Raw genomic sequence first — 27,264 nt, 5'->3', positions numbered from 1 at the left:
TTCTTTAATTTACAGGTGATTTCCATCCATGCAGTGGTTCTTGACTTAGGGCAGTTGATGCATATATATGTCAGAATGAGAATCACAAGAGGTGGTTTTTCAATCTTTATGTGATCTCTCTATTCCAGTGCTCACTGACTTCAGTGTGCTCTCTCTAAAAAGATAGATTGCTGGGCCCACCCCCAGAGTTTCTGATTCACTAGGTCTGGGGTGGGGCCTAAGAATCTGCATTCCTAACTAGTTCCCAGTGATGCTGATGCTGCTGGACTGGAGACCCAGCTTTGAGAACCACTGCTCTTTCCCATTAGACTATCAAGAAAGTGGTTGCATTTTATGAAATCTCCCAAATTACTGTGATGCTCATTTCTTAACCACTAATCAACTCTGAACTTTTCTCCACCAATCTCACCAAATCCTTTTTCACATTTGGTGTTCATATTTCTCACAAGAAAAATGTCTGGTCATGTCTTTTTTTCTTCTTCTTTTTTTTTTTTTTTTTTTAATGACACCGGTTTCTGCAGATACAAAGCTACAGATTAGCCTTGATCCGTTACATAGTATTGGTTATTTCTTAGTGAAATTCTAAAATAGCATCTGTGAAGTTATTCATCTATGTGTCTATCAGGGAGAGAAAATGGTAACAGTAACATGAACACTACTATGGAAGTTAACATGTGCCATGTTTACATGGTTCTAAGAGCTCCATATATGTTAGCTCATTTATATCCTCTCAACAACCCAATGAAGTAAGTACTATTATCATCCCCATCCTAAAAAGAGGGAAACTGAGGCCCACCGAGGTTAAGAAGCTTGCCTCAGGTCACCCAGCTGGTGAGTGATGGGGCCCAGCCATCACTGGGCGAGTGACGGGGCCCAGTTTCAAATCCAGGCACCTAACCACTCTCTTTTCTACTGTGACCTGGAAAGGTTGAAGCTCTTAGTGTACCTATTAGTGATATTTTTAAATTTTAAAACCTTTCTGAATTTCCAGAGATATTCAACAATTACACTATAAGTATATTCTAAATTTGAACAGTCTCACCATGAAGCAAGAAGTAACTCAAATATTTTTAAATCTCCTGACTCTTCCTGACTACCCATTCCACCACTGTAAATCAAGAAGGGCTCCACTTCCATTTATCATATGATAGATAGATGGATTAATGGCTAGTGGAAAGCTAAGCTCTCCATGAATTTAGGGAAACAAAAGGAAAGAAAAAAATCCTAATACTCTTCAAGTGAGGTTATCAAAACTTGACCAAGGCTAATTAGAACATGTATACAACTCTCCTGTGATATTATTCAGATAGGACTTATGGCAGAATAAGGTTTTGTTCTTCCATTTTTCTGTTAAAAAAAAAAAAAAAAAAAAAAAAAGCTCTAGGGCACCTGGGTGTCTCAATTGATTGAGCATCTGACTCTTGATTTAGGCTCAGATCATGATCCCAGGGTCATGGGATCAAGTCCTGTGTTGGGCTCCACACTGAGTGTGGGGAACCTGCTTAAGATTCTCTCTCTCTCTCTCTCTCTCTCTCTCTCTCCCTCTGCCTCTCTCCCTACCACACGTTCTCTCTTCCCCTCTAAAAATAAAGAAATAAGTATAGTTCCTCAGAGAGGAAGATTAGTAAAAATAATAATGTGTTTGCTATTTGGGAGTTTCCATTGAAGATATCCATGAAAAAAACATGTCACATCAATCAACTTATACAGGAAATGTTCCATAATTTAATCTAAGGTGAATCCAAACTCTGGGTAAGTTTTAAAAGGTTGAAGACCAATAATACTGAATTTCACCCCAGATTTTAATACTCAAACTCATCCCTTTTCCCCTGGTTCCACTGTGGGAGCCTGAAGACTGTCTCCTTCCCTCCCACTCCAGGTACCCATCTTGAAGGTTCAGCATGTAGGGTGTTGTTACCACTTAGACCACATGACACTATCTCTTCAAAACATTTTAACAAATGAAATTCCCTTGGCTGAGTTGTATCAAATATGCTGTGCTGGAGTGCCAATGTCTGAAATTGTAGCTTAATTTTGATCTCCAGACAAGAAAAATGTGATTAAAAGATTAAAATTAACATAATATAATGTATTTTTTAGAGATATTCTTTTACAACCCATGAGGTTTCTTGAAGAAGAGATAGTTATTGTTCTTGACATTCAGCATTTCTAGTTAACTGAATTATAATATCTTAGAGTTTAAAGACAAGGCATGATTTGAATTAATAAAATCACAAACACTTGCAACCACAACTATTATGTTTAAGTGTCCAAAAAAAAAAAAAAAAGTCAGGAGCCCAGATTCTAGACCTGCTTTGGCCACTGGTAGCCATGTGACCTATAGCAAATAATAACCCCTGAGCCTCTCAATTTCCACATCAGGAAAAAAGAATGTATAACCAAATGTGTAGAATATCAGAGACCAGAGGACTACAATAAAGATCGATTGATCCCCAATCTAGGGTTCCTGGGCCAGCCAGGTGAATGATGCTTTTCAATAGATGACAGTGAGATATTTCCCTTATAGGAGTTCCTCCAGAGACCCCTGGAAGGGGTACAAGGTTACAAATTTGCAAAGGAAAGAAAGTAGATGTAACATGGAAAACATCACTCATAATGAACAACTTAAAAAATATATATATATATGTATATATATATATATATATATATATATATATATATATATAGCTCCCTCTATTCCCATTCTATTCCCATGCTATCACTAGATCTAGCCTTGCCTTTGGCTTCACTGTCTCTGTTCTCTTTGACAGTTACTTGATGCTTGTAATCTTTCAACCACATAATGCAAGTACAATGCAAAGAACAACTACAAACTGAAGTCAAAGACTGGGGACAACGATGATCAGGGGGAACTAGAGAGAACAATTTGATTAAGGACCAAAGGATTAAGGAAGTCTTTGGGCCTTGATTATTTTGCACCCACTATGCCTCACACCACCCCTCCCCCATTCAAAATGACCCTTCTTGCAAACTTCAAAATTAAATGTGAGGTGAAGTCTTGTCGGAACATCAAAATAAAACAACATTCTTGTCATTCTATTATTCTTTGATGTATGCAAGTACACATATACCCTTAACTACAAGTATAACTGAAATAAATAAACTCATTTTCATAATTATAAACTTCAACTTTCAAGGCAGAATGACCTCTGATTTACATGGACTCACTGTAAATGGCCTTTTTCTGGAATCAATTATCCTTGTATAATCAGCACTGCCTATGTTTTAAAATGTCTGATGGAAACAATAAATTTTACCACAGTCAACCTGCACAGGTTAACTAAAGTATCAAATTTCTTTGCCTTTGGCCAACAGTATACCCACCCAGTGTGGTAATCCTGGATATCTTCTACTGATCAGAACAAGTGATTAATATGTTTCATTAATAAAAATCTGAGAAAGGATTTATTAGTCATTAGATGCAACTTGGTTAGCAAAATTTTCAAAATATAGGGCCCATGGCGAGCAAGTGAATAATAAAGGTGGTCCTTAATATTAATAGGTTGGGATTCAACAGCATCCAGCAACTCTTAAATTTTACAGAAGCAGAAACTGAGGCCAAATGAGGCTGCAAGTTGCCAAAATCCCCTTCCAACTCTGAATTTTTATTTGTCTAGTGAATCTACATTCCTAAGCCTTCTATATATTGTAAGGCTTAATAAATCTCACTGGTGATAAGTATATTCAACCTCAGTTCCTCATGGTTCAACTAAAATCCATTTCCTCTGTATGTAAACTCCATTCCATCATACTTTAGGAAAGGGATTGATTAATTAAAACAATCCCATGGCTTGTGTTATAATGGGCTAATGTTTAGGCATGGTTACCTTAGCTTAGTAATCTCTACTAGTAAAACATATTTATAAAAACATTTGTAACATATGCATTAAATTCCCTTAGTAGAACATGTGGCTTTAAATAATGAGGGAAAATTTTGGCAAAAGCATTTTGTGTTCTGCCAAATCCAGGACAAAATGGTTTATGAAATTTAACTAAGGTTAAAGCACTAGTTCCTGCTTTTTTCTCTCTGAATTCTTTGACTTGAGGACAAAGCTTTTCTTAGTGTATAATATCTAAATTCTCAAAGCAACTTTTTGTTGTTTTTTTCCCTGTTATCTGGAAAGATGTAAAAGAATGTTAATTGAAAACTAAGAAATAAGGAAAATAGTCATTCAAGTGGTTTCATGTTTAGTATCATTAAGGGTCTATTTAGAATCACATAATTAATAAGATTAATATAGTTTATTTTTTATGAGTCATCTCAACATTCCCAGAGAAAATTAAAGATTAAAATCAAATAAAAAGGGGCGCCTGGGTGACTCAGTCAGTTAAGTGTCTGATTTTGGCTCAGGTCATGATCTAGCAGTTCATGGGTTTGAACTCCACATCAGGCTCTGTGCTCACAGAGCCTACTTCAGATTCTATGTCCCCCTCTCTCTCTGACACTCCCCTGTTTGTGCTCTGTCTCTCTCTCTCTCAAAAATAAATAACACCAAAGTAAACTTTTTTTTTAATGAAATAAAAAGTACCACCTAACATGCTGCTCTGAGTGACCCAAGCCATTTGGATTATACCCATATATATCTTGAATTCTATTTGACCCCAAAAGACTTTGAGTGGGAAAGGGCTGACCCCTCCCCAACAAACTGGCTACCACTTTATAATGAAAAATAAATCTCAGACCCAGTTTTACCATACATGTAGACAATCATTTAACAAATACTTAATAACTAGCAGCTTCTAAAGCTTGAGGATGTGCCAGCGGAATTCTTTAGGTATTTGGCTTGGAAGTTTACTCTAGATAGATAAAAAACAAAAACAATACCAAAAACGCACGCGCAGGATTCTGTCCTAGCTAGGGACAGCCAGTAAACTGCAGAACCTGAATGGACACAAGATCATCTAGGAGTCCAGTCTTGGGCTCCTTCATTCTGGAACAATTTTTGGGATTCACCAGATTCATACAAAAGTAGAAAAGTGTTTCTAAAATTCCTCAGCGATCCATAAATACCTTTAACATCACCAATGATGGACCATTTCTAACATTCATGATACCTATAAATAAACCATGAATTTCCCAGATAAAAACCACTTCTGACATTTAGTATGCTAATTAGCCAAGTCTCAGGTGTTGAGATGCAGATAGCTAAAGCAGTACTAGTTCGCTCTGAAAAGTGGCATTTTTCTGATAAATTGCTTGCCTCCTGTCTCTGGAATCTCTATGAAGGCAACTGACTGCCCTTTGGGTTAAAGCTGAAACCAATGAACACATATATGCTACTATAGAATCTATGCTGGAACATTTTAAAATAGATTACAGATTTCATAAACAAGCCTTGATTATTATTATTAGGCATTTTGAGATCGCACGGAAAGCAGTAACCAGTGAAATCACAAAAGGAGAAATTCTGTTTCTAATTCTCTTTGCATTTCTAAAGCTGTTGGGTGTTTTCTAGTTCTGAGTTGATTTTCTTTTCAGCATATACATTTCATTTTACCATCAACCTTTACCTCTATAAATTGGTGTATATATGCATGGTAGGGGCTTGAATAGTTAATTTACTTATATGTTAAACTTGGAGTTTATTATATTTTGCCTTAATTCCTGCTGATTTAAAGCACTCACAGCTAGAGATGGTTTTATAAACAGAATGGTCTTTAAAGGAAAAGGAATGTTACTGTGCTTTTCTTTCCCTTTTTAATGCTAGTTGCTAAGCATTAGAATTGTGAAAACTATTTTTATATTTAAAAGCATTTTCATTATCTAGCTCCTATGAATTCCTATGTACACAGAGGCATCTACTGAAATAGCGAACAGGCTTTGACACTGAGTCGAGAGAAATATCCATTATGGCCAGTCTTTTTAAAAAAGCGTATTCCAAATTCGCATTCCAGAAAAGCTAGGAGAGCCAGAAAGAGGTGATTTAAATGCTATTGTCCTTTAAGCCTGTAGTGTTAGGGGCAGTAACCTGACATTCGTCCAGTCATTATGTGTCAGGCCATGTGCCAAGTACTTTACATGCACTATTTTATTGGATACATTCCCAATCATTCTATTAGGGATGGCAGCACTCTACAGTTGTTAAAAAAACAGGCCTTGGAATCACAAAGATCTGGGTTTAAATCCCAGCCCCCATATTATCTCTCTGGGATCTTTACCAATTTGTTTTCTCTGGGCCTCAGATTCTTTAGTAAATAATACTATTTACCTTATGGGGCTAGTGCACACGCATATGTGTATGCACACACGTGTGTATTCTAATGACAGGCATATAGTCATTACTGAAAAATGTGTCTAGTTTCTTATTGTTAATGAATTAGCATTTGTAACAAAGAAAGATAGGTTAAGTTGTGTTCCTCCCAAATTGTGTAGAAGCTTTAACTCCAGGACCCCAGAAGGTGACTGAGTTTAGAGATAGGGCCTTTAAACAGGTGATTAGATTAAAGTGAGGCCTTTGGGGTGGACCCTAATCCAGATTGGTGTCCTTAAACAAAGAGGAAATCTGGACCCGCAGAGAGATACCAGGGGCATACGTGCACACAGAGGAAAGGCCGTGTGAGGACACAGTGAGAATGTGGCCACCCACAAGCCAAAAAGAGAGGCCTCAGTGGAAACCCAACCTGCCGACACCGATCTTCAACTTCCAGCCTCCAGAAGTGTGAGGAAATAAATTTCTGTTGTTTAGGCCACTCAGTTTGTAGTATTTGTTATGGCAGCTCTAGCAAAGAGATAGAAACTATAAACACAGTTATCCAGATATTGGACATCAATTTAATTCAATATTTTAAAAATAAAATACTGCATTGTCAAACAATCCCAAAGTAGCCATAAACATGAATTCTCCTGGGGAAAAAAAAAAAAAAAAGGAATCTTACCTGAGTGACAGAATAGCAAATGGGATACATTTTAAGGAGCCCATGTAAAGTTTATGTAAGTAGAAATGAAATGAAACTTTAAATGAAATTTAATATGTCAGCATTTATTCATTTACTGCATATGTATTTATGAGGCATCTATAGTGCATTCTGTGCTGAGCCTAGGTGATAAATAAACTTTTCACAGTCCCTGCTCTCAAAGAGCTCAGAGGTAAACAGTAAATCATGCATTTTTGTAAAATTATCCCAAACTGCTCAAAAAGGTGGTGAGTTATGAGGTTTCTCATTGCCCAGAGGTATAAGGGGAAGGAAACTTAGAAGTCTACATAGACTTTTCTATGAAGGCATTGATGCTATGAACCAGCCTGGTCCACGAATGTCAACAGAATTCTAATAATACTAATCGTGGCATTAGGAATAGAACAACAAACTCTTGCGAAAAGCTACAAAATCTTTGCATTTTGTAGAGGCCTCTATTGCCTCTACCTCCAAATCCTTTTTTAAAATACACCCATGTCACTCCCTGTCTACTCCCACCACCCTGTCCAAAGCCCTATTGTCTCCTGTCTGGACAACCTTGCCCTTCTACAGTCCATCCTTCACAGAACAGCGGGGTCATCTTTTTAAGTCCTAAATCTGATCATATCATTCCTGTATTTAAACTAGAGCAAAGATTTCCTATTTTCAATTAGAAAAAAAGAAAAAAATTCAGGTCCTTTACCTTGTCTGTAAAGCCCCCTGTGATCTCACTCCTGCCTACCCCGCAGACCTCATTTTCCAATCACTGTCTTCCACACCCACTTCCTTCTCTTTTGTAAGCAAGACCAGCTTCTCTCCCTTCATTGTAAGGCTTTTTCATTACATATTCTCCCTCTGCCTGGAACTTCCTTTCCCCAGATGCTTGCCTGCCTGACATCTTCTCTGCATTGCAGCTTAAATGTAATCTCCTGAGATGAACCTCTTCTGAGAACACAGTCTAAAGTTACCCACCTGGTACCATATATCAGTCTATTTTATTGTTATCATAGCACTTCTCCTTAACTAGTATTTCCTTATTTGTGTTTTGTTTTGGTTTTGCTGAAGAGTTTATTTGCTTGGGTTTTCTTGTGTCTCTTTTCTGCCCACTCTAGCCCCTCTAGAAGGTGTGTTCCCTGAGAGCCAGGACCTAGCCTGTCTTGTTCATGGCTATATCCGAGGTCCCAAAGTGCCTACCTCACAGTGGGCACTCAGCCAACATCTTTTAGTCAGGGTATTGATGTAGACACAAATGTATGGCAATCTATTCTGGAAAGGTAAAAGGCCTTCGGTGGCAGAAAGGACACTTTGCATATTTAAAGTGTGCTTAGTGTGAGGGGCAGCCTGGGTGGCTTAGTCGGTTAAGTGTCCAACTTCAGCTCAGGTCATGACCTCGCGGTTTGTGAGTTCGAGACCCGAGTCAGGCTCTGCGCTGAGAGCTCAGAGCCTGGCGTCTGCTTCAGATTCTGTGTCTCCCTCTCTCTCTGCCCCTCCCCCACTCACACTCTGTCTCTCTCTCTCTCTCTCTCCCTCAAGAATAAATAAACAAAAAAATAATAATAAAAAAATAAAGTGTACTTAGTGTGAACATGGACTCTGGACACCGTTCACACAATTGCAGTGCATTAGGCTTAAGAGGGGCACTTCTTAACAGAGGTAGTTTTAAGACAAAAATAACGACCAATAAACAAAAGCAATGACTACTTCTACTCAAAAGACAGTCCGAGTACACAGATTCAAGTGCTTAGTTTCTTGGAGATATAGCCCTTGTGATCAACTGTGCTGCTGTTGAGGGTAAACACCAGAATGATTTAGGTGCTGGATTCCTGTTTGGAAAGAAATGCTTACTGTACACAGACCAGTGAGAGGCAAACTCCAATCCTGAATTCAGTTTTGGGAAAAATCAACATGAAGAGCAGCCTCGTCCTTGGCTACTGGTGACAGTGATAGTCTATTAAGTTTTCACTCCATTCATAAAACTGACTAGCTTGTCAAATTTCTGAGTTGATCTGAATTGGATTAAAGGTAAAGGCTTATGAAAATTTTCACATTTCAGATATTTAATTGATTTGCCATGGGAGACTAATGTGCTAGAAGTCTTAAAAAGACTAGGTTAGGATCTAGAACTCCTGGGTTAACTTTGTTATAATTATTTAATTCCACACTTACATATTGGAAGATACAACTTAGAAAAAAATATTCAAAATGCATATTAATCAGCAAGTTGGTTTTTATTCTTCTATATTTTTAGATGTTAAAAATTTGACAATGAACATGGATGGCAGCACTCCACAAGAGAGATTATCTGCAAAGAAAATTAATGCATTTGGTAATCCTTTACAAATTTTGCCTCTATTGCTGAGAGACTATTTCATTACATCTAAACAAAAATGTGCAGTTTAAAAAAAAAATCTTATTTTTCCACTTTCTATCCTCCTGGCATAAAACATGCCATTCTGATTTAGTATATATGTGTTAGTCACCCTGACTCACCTTCTTCTCTTTACTGGAAAATTCTTTTGATTTAGTGTGCTCTTGTACATTTTTGTTGATTTCACAAGCATTTTCTTAGAATCTACTTTATTTTTTAAAATATTTATTTTTATTTATTTATTTAGAGAGATGGAGTGCAAACAGGGGAGGGGCAGAGAGGGAGGGAGACAGAGGATCCTAAGCCTTCTCTGTGCTGACAGTAGAGAGCCCTATGCAGGGTTCAAACTCACAAACCATGAGATCATGACCTGAGCAGAAATCAAGAGTCAGACGCTTAACCCACTGAGCCATCCAGGCGCCCCAGAATCTACTTGAATATGGCATTGTACTAGGTATTGGTTTACTCATTTATTAATTCATTCACAACTAATGAGACTTTTCTTTGTTCCACGCACATTTCTGGATATTAGGGATAGATAAGATTTCACTCTGTCTCTAAGACAGGAGCCATCTAGAAAAAAATCTTACCTCCTCACTCATTGGTTGTTGTTTTCTTCCTTTTATTTCTTCATTCAATGGAGATTTTTAAGTTTTTTAGCATGATTTATAATATATATCATACATAAATTTATGCTATTGAGGGATTTTTCTTGTTTAGATATTTGATTTTGTCTGTCACAGACATCTGAATATGGAAATTTTAATGTTGCTACTTCTGCTATTTATGAATTGGTGCATGAAAATTTAGTTTTGTCCCTGAACTAATATGACTTTCCTGTGGGTGACAAAGGCAACTCAAGTGTATAAAGGAGTCATGTTCTGACAGCCTACTGTAGTTAGCTATCCAAATCAGAACACATTTCCCTAGGGGTGCCATATTGCATGCCTTAGTGTCACTGTTAGGCCAGTTTCAAAACCTACCTAACCCACAAGGTAATTCAAATACATTAGTAACAGCACAGGCATGAGTCCTGGCTTCTAGAAGGAAGTCATTTGGAACAGAAGGAAGATTAGAAGCAAATCCTGACTTTCCTAGTCACAGAGACTCCCTTAGGTAATATTTGGAAATAATAAAAAATAGTTTTTTAGAGCAGGGGTTCTCCAACTTTAATGAGCATAAAAACACCTGAGGGTTTTGTTAAAACACACCCTCTGCTTTAGGAGGCCCAGGGTGGAGCCTGAGATTTGGCTTTTCTAACAAGCTTCTGGGTGATGCCAGAGTGGGGTCCTCAAACCATACTTTGAATGACAAGATCTTAGATTACCATGAGTCATGAGACATCTGTACTTGCAATCCCTCTGCCCAACCCCCCCTTTATTGATCGTTCTCCCAATTTCTGTGACATCCTGTTGTCTCTCCTCTTAAAATATTTCCTACTCCCAAATTAACCAAAAATCCCCAATCTCTACAAATAAAGATTTCAGCTAATGTGTAAGAGATAGCTACCTAATTTCAATCTCTTTATCTTCATCTGACTCATGTCACATTACCCCTAAAAATGTGGATTGATTTTTAAGGGGGGGGGGGTGCCCTAACAAAGTGGAGGCTCCAGGTGGGGCAATTTGGAATTTTGTATAAAAATAAAAAAACAAAAAGCTCAGAGTGCTAAAGGAGGGATATTTTTGAGACAGGTCCTGGCCTGGAGCCATGCGCAGTCATATGCCTCAAGGCTCACTGCCCCAAAGCTATCCCTGTGTCTTACAGGAAGGTCCCTTCCTCTACTCTTAGACTGACAAGGCCTTTGCAAGCAAGCTGACTACTTATTTATTATTAAGCTCTATTTTAAACAACTGGTGTTTATCAAGCATCTACTTTGTACAAGGCACTGCAATAAAGCTGCTACTTGTACATACATAAGCTCTCAGGGGACTTATGGTTTAATAGGGCTGAACTTTTACCTAATTCTTTCCTTAGAGCAAACTAAACTCTGCATCTGTCCTTGTTGACTCTCCTATTTCCTAATATCCTTACACAGAGCTGGCTGTGAACTTTGGAAAGTCACTAGCTTTTGGAGGATTTGGATTTATAGAACCTTCCAATTCAAGCACTGGGGTTCTAATAATATCACTTCTGTGTAACTTTTTTTGTGTCTCCCCCTCATTCTTTCTGGCCTTTCTAATGCCTCTGCCCTCACAGACCCATCTACAATGCTATTTTCCCTGCAGTTTATTAGATTTGCTACTTCTTCACAAAGTATGCCCTTATATTGTCCTGTATCAGTCTTTTTCTTTTTTTTTTTTTTTTTTTAACGCTTATTTATTTTTGAGACAGAGAAAGACAGAGCATGAACGGGGGAGGTCAGAGGGAGAGGGAGACACAGAATCCAAAGCAGGCTCCAGGCTTTGAGCTGTCAGCACAGAGCCCATCGCGGGGCTCGAACTCACAGACTGTGAGATCATGACCTGAGCCGAAGTTGGACGCTTAACCGACTGAGCCACCCAGGCACCCCTGTCCTGTATCAGTCTTATGTCAATATCTGTGAGATCCAGCTCCTTTGACATTTCAAGTTCAAATTTATTTGGAGTCAAAAATTTAATAACCTAATGTGGTCTCCAAATGTCTTTTTTGTATATTTGACTAGTACAGTATTAACTTATGAAGAACAAAAATGAGAATGAAGAGGAAGAAAAGGGAAACGAGACTAGATCCAGTAGATGCTTACCACACACCACAGGACACACTATTGTCTTAAGTGGGGACCTTCTACCTGCTCCATGCTGGTCATGCCACCTGAGGGTGTTTGAGTTTCCCAGCCTCTGCACTAACTATACTCCATACTAAAAGGGGATTGACCAAACAGTAATTTGTTCACCCACTTCTCTGATACGTTTTAAAGGAATTTCTGACATTGTCTCACTCTGGTGCCACTATATATGTCAAGTCTCTCATTTTCCAGCATTCAATATCAGAATTTTATCTAGACAATGGTATTAAGATTCTCCAGAGAAACAGATGAGTATATGTACAATAGGATGTATACGTATACAGAGAGAGATTTTATTTTAAGAAAGTGGCTAACATGATTATGGAGGCTGGCAAGTCCACCATCTGGAGGGTGGGCCATGAGGCTGGAAAACGAGGGAAGAGCCAGTGTGGTAGCTCAGGTTGGAAGATCATCTATAGGCAGAAGTCCCTTTTGAGCAAGGAAGGTCAGTTTTTTGTTGTATTTAGGCCTCCAACTGATTGAATGGGACGTATCTAGATTATGGAGGGCAAAAAGCTCTACTTGAAGTCCATCAATTTAAAAGTTAATTTCATTCAAAAACACCCTCACAGAAACATCTAGAATGTTTGACCACATATCTGGGTTCCTTGGCCCAGCCAAGCTGACACATAAAACTGACCATCACTACAGGAGCAAATGTCAAAAACAATCATGTTCTATTAAAAATACTATGGAAAAACATCCTCATGCATAACAAATATCCTAATGTTTCTCAGGACTGATCTGACCATAGTGACTTGAACATTTTCTTCAATGTGACTGTTCTACCTAGATCCCACCATTTGTGCCCATACAACCAGGAATTATCAGCTTTATGAGTGGGAAGTGTGTGGGGGGATGATGGAGAAAGATGGTAATACAGTCATTTTGGGAAAGATTAATAGATATTTCTTCCTTCCATTATATAATTAAAGGATTTTATTCCAGTTTCTTTCTGGGCAGTCTTCACTCTAGAATTACTAGAAACATTTAAAAACTCTTTAAACTCACATTTCATGTAATAAAACCATAAAGCAGAATTCTTAAACAGAAGCACTCATTCTTTTTCTGTATATATATTTACATACTGAACTCCTAACAATTTCTTATTCCTTCCATGTGAAGAAATTTGTGAGACATTTTTGCTTAACTCTGGGTGGTCCATTTGTTGTTCTGTATTCATTTTGCTTGTGATTTTGCTAATTAAAAAGTATTTAATCTTTAAGCTTGCATAAAGTGGGAGAAATGGCCAAGTTGACATCAAAACGCAGATCAAAAGTATTGACTCTCTTATTTCTCTTTAAATCAAGAATGAGAATTGACGTTACATTCAAAATAAAATTATCATAGATTGTTCTTTTACACATTCTGGTGGGATTTTTTGAATAAGATAATTTGGATAAAAGAAATCATTGCTTTGTACATGTGTCAGTTTATACGAAATAGTTTATCACAAAGCTAACACTCAGTTTTTAAGTATAGAAGAGGTGATTAGACTGTGAACAATGAAAGTCTATGTTTATCATATTTTTAGTGGGATAAAACTTTGATCAATGACGTAATTAGGAAGTTTGTGCCCCATATACCGGCTTAAAGAGAGATCATTACCCTATTCACAACGGTCTCTTTTTGCAGAGGTCTTATACCCTGTTTTGAAGTTCCAACAACTTTACATCTTTATTGATACAGTTTTGCTTAAAAAATTAATGTTTCTGTTTTGACTGATTCATTTGCAGTAAGTTTTACACCCTGTGTTAGGAGGGGGTCACACAGAGGACAGTGGAAGTAGGGGAGAAGGCTTTAAAAATCCATCAAGAAATGAGCACAGCACATGAAGATATGAGTACTGGTACTATATGTTTTACCAAACAAATGCCCTGCCTAGGAATAACTGTCTTTCTACAGACCCCATTATATGATCCTCCCATTCAATCCTTGTGTTAGACCTTGATTACTTGTCTGGATCACACATGCATTATAGAAACCAGTGCTAATATGCATAGAAATGTGGAGGTTCTCCAGAAGTTTTATGATAACAAGTGGTGCCATGAACATCTCTCACATATTCATTGCCAGGAAGAAATGCATGGCTTCTTTTAAACTCTTCTCTAGTAATTATGTACTGAACAGGAATGACTTCTTTACATGCCTGCTTTGCTTCTAGACTGTAAACTTTTTGAGGGCAGGAGCTAGACTTTATTGCTCTTTGTTGACAGAGAAGCTAGCTTTAGTACACTGCTTGCACAAAAAGAAGTTCCCAATAAGAATGGCTGAACAAGGGGCACCTGGGTGGCTCAGTACGTTAAGCATTTGATCTCACGGTTTGTGAGTTCAAGCCCCACATCGGGCTCTGGGCTGACAGCTCAGAGCCTGGAGCCTGCTTTGGATTCTGTGTCTCCCTCCCTCTCTGCCCCTCCCCCCTCAGGCCCTGTCTCTCTGTGTCTATCAAAAATGAATAAACATTAAAAAAAAAAAAAAAAAAAAAAGGAGTGGCCAAACAAAGCACTGGATAATACTCTCGTGTACACTCTAGCATAGGTAGTTAATGATAAATGATTGAATAATAAATAACCATAAGAAATAGTATGTAACCCTCAGGCTCAGTTTTTCAGGTTAGTTTTCATTTGCAAACACATGACTGAGAAATTGTCCTCTTTTTTCCCCCTTTTCTTTTTTTTTTTAATTCAAAAAATAAAATGTGCTATTTTGAACTTAAAGGCAAAATACTCACTAGGGCTATTATCCCATCCTTCATACCATTCCACCAACCCTGTTTATTCCCACTGGGATAAAATTTGAAAACTCCAAGAAGCAATTTGAAAAAAAGGAACAGGCAATTTTCACGGCTCTAAACTGCATATCAGAGAGTATGGTAAGCACAGTAATCAATTAAACCTGATAATAGGGACACAGAATTTATACCTATTTTTAAAATAATAATTACATTATATCTTCAAAGCATCCTTTCTTCCTCACATTTTGTAACTTCCTCACATTCTGTCAATTTGTTCAATGGACTTTTCATATAAAGTCCATTAAGTAAAATTATTCCTCCCCTATTGAATATGGGCAGGAAAAATTTTCCTTATTTTCCCGATAGGCCAGATTTGTGCTGACTACGGTGTAAACCAGAAATGGAAACATCAATGCAATAACGTATCTGCAATGATTAACAGTAAAACTTTAACACACTCCTCATAACAAGGTTTGGATTATGTTAAAGTTCTCTTTTCTCAATAAAACTACCACGCCTTATATTCCATTGTACTTTATAGATTTTGTAGAATGAATGCTTTGATTTTGCCTGCACATCTTTCTCCTTTTAAATAAAGGAGCAATGAAACTCTTCATCCGTGTATTATCAGGGATTTAAGAGTACAATTAATAGTAATAGTAGTAATAGTAATAATAATAACAGCTTACACTTGCAAAAGGTTTACCAGATGCTAGCACTGATTTAAGTGCTTTGCAGGTATCAACTCACTTATTTCTCAACACATTCTGTCAGATCAGTATTATTATTCCTCTATTACTTATGAGGTCTCTGAAACATGGAATGGGTTAAAACGTGTCTGAAGTCACTACCAAGTAAGTGGCAAAGCTGGGATTTGAATACAAGAAATTGGTCTCTGAAGTCTATGCTCTTAATCAGTAGGAAGTAAAAATTCTAAAATAAACCATACGCTATAAATATCAACACTATATAGGCAGGGATTGTGTCTGTTGGGTTTACTTTTCAATACACTGTCTTACACAGTACCAGACACATAGTTTCATAAAAGATTATAAAATGAATGCCAAAGTAATACAGGTACATTGCAGAATATTCATAAAATGCAAATAAGAAAAAAATTAATCTGCAATCCCAATATATTGTGTTTTGGTATGCATCATTTCATTCTTTAATAAACATATGCCCATACACACAAAATATCATTCTTTATTATATTTGTAGACTTTTTCACTTAGAATATTTCCATATCAAAAAGTCCTTTTCTGCAACAATAATTCTTCCCTTCTACAATATTAGGTATTCTTGCATGATTAATTTTAATTTATATTTTGTAAATAAAGTCCATCTTGATGGGAAAGTTATGCTCTTTCTATATATTTGGGGTTGTATCATGTTAAAATATAAGGTATTCTCATGTTTCCCTATCTGTAACACAGAATTTGTTGTCTAAAATTCTAACATTAGTAACATTTGATAGGCAATCTGGTTCTTAGTAGACATAAGAATGAGTAAATTAAATGAGTATACGCACGAGAGTACATTTGTCAACTAGTAAGGATGTGATATCTCTTCACGTGTCTTTGTTTAGATGTTATTATACAGAGGATTTATCTTCTGTTTTGTTTTGATTCTTTCAATAATTTTGTATTAATTATGTTGTTTTCAATTTACAACTTACACCGTCTTAGTTCTTTTGAGATCTGAATTTAAAAATGCATGTCAGAAGTATGACAGCAAATTTATACTCAGCCTAACACCAGCTAATTTCAAAGCATGGCATTTCTATTCTAGAGCCAGTGGAGTATTTTTGTTAACAAGAGGGATAAGAAGAAGCCAAAATTGATATCCTTTTTTTGATGAAATGTTCAAACATTCAAGCTTCAGTACACTCTGTTACACAGGGATGATGGGTTTTCAGGTCTTTTTTAAATTTAATTAGTTGAAAATGGAAAAGTTAATTACATATAATTATAACTTTGCTTGAGTATAGGACTTCCATAATACAGTAGATAAAAAATGGTTCTTTTACTAATAGTGTGCTGATTTAGTCTGCGACATCCCAGGAGGGGTTTTGTGGTAATGTTTTACATGACTTTATCCTAGCTCTATAGACTTGTCAACCAGCACATACAAGATATTTTTAACTTAAAATAAGCAACTATATTTTCTTTCTGATTTGAGTCTTATTCTGTGACTATCTCTTGATAACCCCAAATCCTTTACATATCTTGGCTCCTATCTTTTACAAGCAACAATTTCATAGGAACCTTCAAGGGACAATGGGATTATGGACAGACTTTCTTACTACTGTGCATATGATCAAAAACAAATAAGCATCTTCAAAATAAGATTAGTGTTAGGCATATAGAAAGTTTGCTCCATAAATATACAGGACATTTCAAAAAGTTGCTAAAAAATTCACTAGTTAAGACAAATATTTTAAGTACAAAAGATATTTTCCAAACTCAAACAATGTAATAAATCAGTAAATTCAATGGCTTTTTCCTTGATCTCCACACTTCCTAAACTTTGTTATACTTGACTTATTATCTACTATTCTTCTTCTTTTTTTTTTTTTCCAATTCCCACATCGTAGATATTCAACGACATAGCAATTTTGGATTCTTTTACTTCCTACTTCCTGCTTCCCTCTTTCCTTCACTGTCTCCCAAGTCCCTTAACTGTAGGCCATTCCCAAGACAGTTTCCCTGTCTGCACTCTCTCACATGATTTCTCTTAGACAGTGAGACAAACTCTGTCTTGGAGCTATCTATGTGTTATTTCCAGATTTTTCTTTCTTTGATCAGGCCCCTATCACATCATCCAGTCCTTCACTACCTGGCTATTCAAGAATTACCTGAAATTTTAGCCAGTCTCAAGTGACATATGAGCAATCTATAGGAAATCTGGAGGGAGACTTCTAGAGAAAGTGAACAAAATTGGTGTTTTTGGAAGAATAGCAAATAGTTCCGTTTGTTGTAAGTGTGGTGAGAAAGGAGAATGGAAAGACATAATATTGGAGCAGTAATGCAGGGCCACATTATTTGGCATCTGATGGGCTATATATTTTATGAAGCCTTTGGATTTTATTCAAAATACGATACATTTGGAGGTTTGAGGTCATGGAAGCAGCAGATTCTGTTGACACTTTTAAATAATCACTTTGCTGGGTAAAAAAAATAGGAAAAGCAAAGACAGGTATAGGGAGAACAGCTAAGCTGTATGCCATTGTATGCTTCCAGGTAAAAGATTAGAAGTGAATGCATAGTAAGAGTCAAGGCCAGCCCACGAATGCCTTCTTAAACCATAATATGGGGAACCTGGGTGGCTCAGTCTGTTGAGTGCCTGACCTTGATTTCAAGGTCATGATCTCAAGGTCATGAGATGGAGCCTCTCATCTGGGCTCCCCACTGGGCATGGAGGCTGCCTAAGATTCTATCTTTTCCTCACCCTCTGCCCCTCCCCCACTCGTGCACCTGTGTGCACTCTCTCTCTCTCTCTCTCTCTCAAAAAAAGTGTGTATATATATATATATTTATATATTTATATATACTGTATGTATATAATATATATAATATATATTATATATAATGTATATAAATATATACTATATATTACATATATAATATATATTATATATAATACAATGTATATAAATATATATACTATATATTATAGATAATTATATATTATCTATACTATATTATATAATATATATAGTATATACTATATTATATATAATATAGTATAGATAATATATAATACAATATAATATATATACAATATATAATATATAAATATAATATTATATTATATAATATATAATAAATATATAATATAATATATTATATTATATATATTTATTATATTATATTATATATGTTCTATAATATCTATTACATATGTTATATAATATATTATATATTATATATAATATTATATAAAATATATATTATATATAATATTATTATATGATATAAAATATATATTAAATATATAATATATAATATTATATGATAATATTATATAATATATAATATAATACAATATATAATATATAATATAATATAATATAATATAATATTAATATATATAGTATATATATGGAGCTATTTAACTTACAGTGAAAAATAAAGAAGCACTATTTCTATAATGGTAATGAAGTATGAAATAAAACAGAAAATAATACCACTTAATACGGTTTATTATTAAAAGCTGGCTTCATTAAGAGATTTGGAATTAGGTAGAGATTTATAAAATGGTTGTTGGGAACTTCTGAATACTTTCAAGAGCTTGAGAGGGCAAAGGAATAGTTCTTAGTCATATTTACTCTTACTTTAAAACTCATGACTTTCCCCTGTAAGAGTGTGGGGTTTACTGTCCATGATGAACATAGTCTTTGATATTACAAAGGGAAGGGGAGAATCTGAGAGAGAAAAACATGGTAAGAGTTTTTCTCCTGAGGTAAAAGAGAAAGAGCTGGAATAAAGCTGAGAGAGGAATGCAATTAAAGAGGATGTTGTGTACATAGCTAACACCAGCTAAAGTGGAGTTAACTGAGCTATGAAAGGTGGGAGATAGGAAAGAGGGAGACCACAAAATGTGCCTGGCCCACCTAAGTGGGAAGAAAGAATCAGTGTGAAAACAAAACAGAACAAAACAACAACTTTTGAAATGACTGGATGATGAGCATCTCACAGTTTGGGGGATGAGAGGTGGGGGACCCATCCAATAAAATATATAAATGGTAAGTTTAGAAGATAGGGTTGTTAATGAAGAAAAACCTTATGCTGTGAGTTATCAAGAGATTGCCCTTGGAGCTAATAAAGACTAAAAGATCCTTCCTGAAATTTAGGGGACAAAAATTATAAATGTGTTTACTTAAACTTCTTTCAATGGTGTCAAGCAATTTCCCACTCTAGAATATATTGAGATATTAACTACATCTATTCAGGCAAGTGATAGTTTTCTGAGATCTATTGGCAAAACACTGTCATGCTTTAATTTGTGAGCACTGTTTACTCTTATGAAATAGGATATTAGGGGGTATATAATTCTCAGTTATGTGTTCTTATAGAAGTAGTCTCCTTTAGTATTTGATAATATATTCCAAAGTTTATACCTGCTTATATGTGTGTGTATGAGCAGAAGGATCATGCCACGTTCTTTCTGGACAATGGTATCATAATTTCAACACGCCTCTATTTCACTGGAGTTGCACTTCAGGACTCTACATGTAAAACTGATCATGAGAATTGAACTCGAACCTATTGATATAAGGCTATACTCTATGAAATATCACATGTATTTTAAATGTCACTAATTCATACTCCCTTCAATCTAATTCATTATAAAACAGACAAAAAGATAAGTGCATGATAAAAGAAAAATACATGCATTAGCATTTACAACAGTAAGAAAATCGATAAGGTTTTTAAATAATATACCAAAAAAAATCTCTTATATTTTTATCTTCCCTGGCCAGAGAAATTGTGTTAACAGCATGCTAGCAAGAATCATCCTAATTTTTGCAAACACAATTTTTACTGCAGTGTAGGCAGGGCCTTAAATACATTTCTCACTACTGCATCTATTTTTAATTTCTAATTCAACATGGAATTCTTAATTCACTGTCTCTAAATTGCAGGCTATTTACAAAGGCTTAGGTGAAACACTATGCTTTTACTGGGTATTTTATTTTTAACTTTTCTCTTCCCTAGGAATAACACAAAATGGACCTCTTTTGGAAATGTGATAAGGATATAGCTGGTGCATTTTTCTTCTGCAATATTCAAAATAGATTTCCTGCATCAGCAATGACAGTGTTCTCTCAACCAAGCATCAGCCAAGTACATTCTGAACATAACGCACGCAGGGTTAATCAACCTCAATATATAAAGGGTAAGCTATGTGAAGTGATTTCAAAACAACAAAAAATTCTTAATAGTGTTTAGATTTTTTGAAAAATGTTGGTCTCTCTCTGTCTCTGTCTGTTTCTCTGGAAAGTTTGCATGTCTGGGTTTTAGATTTCTTGTTGTTAAAAAGAAATGCACAACCACTTGGTAATGTGCAGTGTGGCTCTACTTTTACTCATCATGACCTTGAACAACAAGATTCTGCCTACTTACAAGGTCCAAGTATCGCCCACGGGACAAGGGTAAAGTTTCTTGTACACCATACAAAATGTGCATTTTCATTTCTCCCCACAGACAAGTATGAACTTTGAATAGTTTCCATTGTTCTCCCTGCAACGTCAGAATGACAAGGAAGCAGCATCCTACAAGGAGATGTTACAGTAAATGTTTCTTCAGAAGCTTTATAGTGATCTCTTCCAATAATATAAGCCATGAAACAACAAATACATTATTTATGAGGTGTTAATATTTATTGTATCTTAAAAAGTCACCACAGAAACCCAATCTTCGGTGATTATAGTAAGAATAGTTATTACCTGGGGGTGCAGGTGTGGCTAGTTGCTGACAGGAAAGGAGCTGAGGGAGCTTCTTCTTATCTTCAGGGTGGTAGTTGCATAGGTGGAATCCTATGTACAATTCATCTAGCTATACAGGTAGGGCCAGTGCCTTTTTTATATATATACTTGCTTGGTGTGGAGAACACTGTCACTGCTGATGCAGGAAATCTATTTTGAATATTGCAGAAGAAAAATGCACCAGCTATATCCTTACCACATTTCCAGAAGAGGTCCATTTTATGTTATTCCCAAGGATGAGAAAAGTTAAAAATAAAATACTCAGTAACAGCTTAGTGTTTTGCCTAAGCCTTTGTGTGTGTGTGTGTGTGTGTGTGTGCGCGCGCGCACACGTGTGACTCATGATGTATCATGGCCAAAATTTAACAAAAAAACTTTAGGCTTTGATGAAAATCAGACACAAGTGTATTACAGGGACATATTATTCTGACTCAATAGTCAGTTCTTACTTAATACTAATAAATAATATTTGACGGAAAGTCTATGTTATGTTTGGATAGAAATTTATTAACCGATAGTAAAGTAATATCTGTTAAAGTGAAATCAATTTTCTTTTTTTGTTCAACTCTCATTTGGGGACAAATTAGATATTTATTCTGTACAGTATCATAGCCTGCATTTCTTAGCCTCTTCTATCCACCTTTTTGTTGTCCACACTCACTCTTCAGCAACAGAAAAGCTATTCTTTTTTCTCAGTAATGGCGGTCATTTGCCCTTTCTTTAAAAAGGACAAAGCTGAAGCTGAACCACAGAGCAAAACCTTCAGGACTCTAACTCTGCTTTCTGAGCTAGGAGTATTAGGAGAATCTAGGCTGTGTGTAAATCAAAAGGTTTAGGGCTTAGAAAGAGCCCAATGAGTTGTTGTTTTATTTTTGCTTTTCTGTTTATTTTTTTTTAATATAGAAAGTAAATTAGGCATAAGCTAGGAAAAAAGTTATCACCTATGGGAAATTTTTTGAGATGTCTGAGAAAAAAAAATCATCATAAATCCCCTTTAAGTATTTCTGGTTGTTTAAACAATTCTCATCACCTCTTATTTTGATTCATAGACCTTGTTCCTTTTTTTCCACATGGATTTGGGGAATTTACAGTTTCTGAAATGTGTTGAGCATATTTTATGAATTGAGAGATCTTCTAACCCAAAACAAAATGAATCCTGCCATGCCAATGTCAACAATCTTCTCTAAAAGATTTTAGAATCTTGTTCACAGAGACAATAAGTCCTTTTTAAAAAGGAATAGCAAAAAACAAAAACAGGAGATTTTTTAAATTTGTGATTTCTAGGGAGAGGATACTGCTCCAAAGTTTTATAAAATGAAGGGATGGGAGAGGGGCAAGCCCTGAGAGAAAAAGCCCATGCTACATTTTAATTATTGGCTATACCTTAACACATTTAATTTTGCCTCTAAAAATTCTGAGGGAAGATGACATTCCCTTAATTACCTCTATCAAGAAGAGTAAAAAGAGGTAATTTTTGTTCAGAAACCTATGAATGAGTTTAGTTACAGAAATTACTTTTAATCTCATCACTGTTATGGTCCTATTTGTTACAATTATCATTGGTGAGTTTTTTGTTTTTTTGTTTTTTTTTTTTTTTTTTTAATTTTTTTTTTTTCAACGTTTTTTATTTATTTTTTGGGACAGAGAGAGACAGAGCATGAACGGGGGAGGGGCAGAGAGAGAGGGAGACACAGAATCAGAAACAGGCTCCAGGCTCCGAGCCATCAGCCCAGAGCCTGACGCGGGGCTCGAACTCACGGACCGCGAGATCGTGACCTGGCTGAAGTCGGACGCTTAACCGACTGCGCCACCCAGGCGCCCCCATTGGTGAGTTTTTATAGTTAGGTAACTGGTCATCCTCAAGGCCACCTCAGAAAAAATTGGTAACAATAAAATAAAGGCAAACCTCAAAGCATAAGAGACTGTTAAAAACTGAGAACAAACTGAGGGCTGATGGGGGGTGGGAGGGAGGGAAGGGTGGGTGATTGGTATTGAAGAGGGCATCTTTTGGGATGAGCACTGGGTGTTGTATGGAAACCAATTTGACAATAAATTTCATATATTTTTTTTAAAAAAAGGCAAACCTAAGGGCATCTGGGCCCATAATGATTTATAGTAGTTTACATACACACGTATACACACACACACACACACACACACACACAACTACACTTGAAATGAATATTTCAACCTGCCCTTTTAACTTCCTCAGTCCTAAAATTACGGCTGAAAAATAATCTCTAAGATGAGTTGAGGTAAGCATGTTTGAATATTCTGACCTATTTCTCTGTAACCTCCAAAACTCAGCTGCTTAAAACAACAGTAAAAAGTTGTTATCTCATATAGAGTCAGAATTCAGGAATTGCTTAACTGGATGGTTCTGGCTCAGTGTTTGTCATAAGGTTGTAATAAAATGTTGGCTGAGGCTGTGGTCATCTGAAGGTTTGCCTGTACCTACAGTATCCTTCTCAAAGATGGCTGCTGGCAAATTAAAGGCTTATTGTTGGTGGGAAGCCTTAGTGCCTCCCCATATGGACCTCCACAGAGAGTGGATGAAGCGTCTTCCTGACATGACTGCTGGCTTCCCTCTGAGCAAGTAAACCAATAGGAAGCAAAGCGGAAACTGCAATGACTTTCATGATCTAATGTCGAAAGTTAAAGTCCACGATCTGAAGGCCCTGAAACAAGTTATCTGCCCCCTCCCTCCCATACCTAGCAAACAATGGTAGAACAAAGAACACTCCCCTTGGAAAAGGGGGAAAACTGGAGGCACAAAAGGGATAACTGGTCCTTTATAGTTCTAAAAAGAGGCCAATATTGGAACTGGAAATTTCCATATACATTGAATTTGAAATTTCCATATACATTGAACACTCCATTATTTCTGCAATATCCTATTGGTTACAGAGGTTAGACCTATTTGGTGTGGGATGTTGGCCACTACCTTGGCAAATGGCAAAGCATAGAAAACTCTTATGAAAGCTTACCATTTTCAGTTGTTTATGTTTTATGTTAAGAGACTTATAGATTATAACTAAGTGAACTAGTGTGGCTTGTGTGCTACAGCATCTGTTAATGATACCTAGGCAGTAGTTTTAGAATACCAAAAGGAAGGATAACCAATGCTTAATTAATAGAATATATCCCTTGTCCTATATGTGTAATTTACCATACATGGGCACTGCTAGCTTTCTGTCTATTGGCTGAACAGCTTCTTGAGAGAAGTTCCTTTATCATGCTTATTAGCCACCGGGAAGAAAAAGCTCACAACTATGACAATATGGCAAGCTGGTTAAGAGCATTGCTTTTGGCAGCAAAAACTTGGAATCACGGACCTACCAGTTACTAATCATGTACCTCACTAATGGGGAAATGGAAAAGATGAAATGAAATAATGTATGTAAAGCACTTAGTACACTGGCTGGTCCAGAGTAAGCCCTAATTATTATTTTTATTACATAAAATTATGGAGGGACACCTGGATGGCTCAGTTGGTTGAGCATTGAACTTCAGCTCAGGTCATGATCTCATGGTTCGTGAGTTCCAGCCACACATCTGGCTCCCTGCTGTCGGCCTGTCAGAACAGAGCCTGCTTTGGATCCTCTGTCCCCCTCTCTCTGCCCCTCCCCTGCTTGCTCTCTCTCAAAAACAAGTAAATATTAAAGTAAAATAAAAAATAATGGAAATTGTCTGTGTATTTCACTACTCTTTGGGTCAAAGTTTTTCCATTTGCAGAATTAGGGGGCTGGACTCAATTTCTCAGGTTTCTTACAGCCTTACCAGCCTACAGTTTTTCCAGCTGAGTTACCTACCACAGCTTTTTTTTTTTTTTTTCATAATAATCACTTGCATTTACACAGCACTTTTAACTTCAAAATCTTTTGGTATCTCTTATCTCTCTTGGTTTTCATCATCACCCTGTGAGGCAGTGGGCAGGGTAGGCACTATTATCCTCATTTGACTGATAAAATGAGATACCGAGGGATTTTAACTTGCCCGAGTTAGTTAGTTGCAAAGTCAAAACTACAGGAATCTGGCTCAGATTCTTTTCTCTAGGCAACATGGCCTGTCTTAGTGTTTAATGTACTTTACTTCAGCCCAGGAAACATGAAAAGCAGTTAAAGAAATGCCCAGAAAAGACCACAGACTTTGAGTATAAATAATATGGGTAGTTTTAATCAAACCCAATGGGAGATAGGATGTGTATTATATCTCATTTGTCCACACCAATCTGAGAAGATCAATTTACTATGCACCTTGACTCCCTCACAACACACCATGATGTTGTAATATGTATTGATACGATGCTGTCATTTCCAAGAGCTGTAACTTTTTAACCACAGGATATGAGTAATTACTCAGTTCATCAGCTTCCTTCCTTTGCTGTTGTTTCCAGTTTCAGCCAGGGTTTTTACATTAAATGGATTAGCTTCTTGACTATTATAATCAGTTGCCCTATTTGAAAATCAATGACTAGAAAACATGTCGAGAGGAAATAAAGGGCATGCAGTTGGTGAGCCTAAAAAGGATAATTAAGGAGTTGTATAGAGTGACGCTGGAAGTGGATAAAGAAAAGGAGCTGGAGGAAATGTTTTCAGCAGCCTGTCTTCTGCCATGTTCCTTCCCTGAAGTGCGACTCACGCTAATTTACCAGGGCATTGAGCCAAAATGTTGGTCAAATATTGACTTTTCGTTAGCAAGACTATCTGGTCACACCCTGGTTCAGAGTAACAAACCACCAGCACGGTAGGTGAAGCTCCATTACTCTGTATTTAGTCAAAGAACGTACTATCTTCTTACTTCCTGAACCAGAATACCATTTCTATTTTCACAGTATTTATTTGGTATGGTCTTCAATCATTGAATTCCTGTGAATGAGACGGCTTTCTTTCTAATCTTAGAAATACAGTAGAGAAGATTCCAGCTGAAATTACCCACTAGTTAGGAGATGGTGTGCTCAATTCCAAGAGAATCTAAAAAATTTGAATCAAAAAAGCCTCACCAAGTCACTTCAACCTTCTGAGTGTTGAGCTTCAGTCTCTGTGGAACTTTCTAAAACTTATAGTTATGTTATAAATATATATGCTTGTGTAATATACAAATATATTTCTTTTGTAGATAAAATATTTATCATATCAATGTACTGTTTATTATATAAATCTCATGTATAGATCATACACAAGTATAATATTCATGTGTTTGTATAAAAACAATAAGATCACCCAGCCAACATAGCATTCTTTCAAGGATTCAGTGTCAAGAAATGATGTGGTGTTGAACGATGGAAAATTTTTTTAACAAGTTATTGAAATGTCTGGGCTAAAAATTTAGTTTAGGTCATAAACTTCCTTTAAAACATTTATATAAAGTTAAATGCCTGTTTATAAGGAGCTCTTGATTCGATTTTATTTTCCCACTGGGAAGTTTGGGTGGAAACAACTCTAACAAGCTTGCCTGTTCTTAAAGTCTTAAAATGAATACTTCCTCAGGCCCAACTGAAATATAGTCAATTTATTTTGAAGACCTCTAGATTTTTTGTTTTCTGAAGAAAAGTTTGGACTCTTTCGACACATGCAAAAAATGTTTTGTTAAAAAAGCTTTGGGAATGACAAGGTTTGCTCTCCTCTTGTTAGACCATGGGTGTCAGTCCAGGATTTCACAATCTTCTTATGACCTAGCTGTCTATTAGTACCTTCAATGGGAGTATGCTGTAAATGGGGGCACAGTATATTCTGCCTCTTTGATAAGGAACAGCTATGTACCTCAAAATGAGTACCCACCAAATTTTTTGGAGGCTTCCCCCAAACCTCAATTACAAGGAAGTTACAAGAAGCCAGGTTTCTAGTTCCGCACCTGGGGTCTTTGCCTTGCCTGTAAGCTTCTTGCGGTTGTGACTTACATTGCTTTGACTTCCTTTTTAGCAGTTCCCATTGCACAGTCCTGGGGGGCACCAAACTGTAGCTAATAAATGCTTGAAAAATTCATTTGGT

The 27,264-nt window shown here is 36.4% G+C and overlaps 1 protein-coding gene across 1 annotated transcript in view; it reads right to left on the bottom strand.

The window, feature by feature from the left end:
- LOC122229327 (translation initiation factor IF-2-like) overlaps positions 1-27,264 on the bottom strand; it is a 58,576-nt gene that overhangs the window by 9,010 nt on the left and 22,302 nt on the right. The gene's annotated exons all lie outside the window — the stretch shown is intronic.

The sequence above is a fragment of the Panthera leo genome, chromosome C2, assembly GCF_018350215.1.
Source record: "Panthera leo isolate Ple1 chromosome C2, P.leo_Ple1_pat1.1, whole genome shotgun sequence".
NCBI classification, from domain to species: domain Eukaryota; kingdom Metazoa; phylum Chordata; class Mammalia; order Carnivora; family Felidae; genus Panthera; species Panthera leo.
The sequence above is the reverse complement of the archived record's forward strand: the minus strand, read 5'-3'. Positions and strand labels throughout refer to the sequence as shown.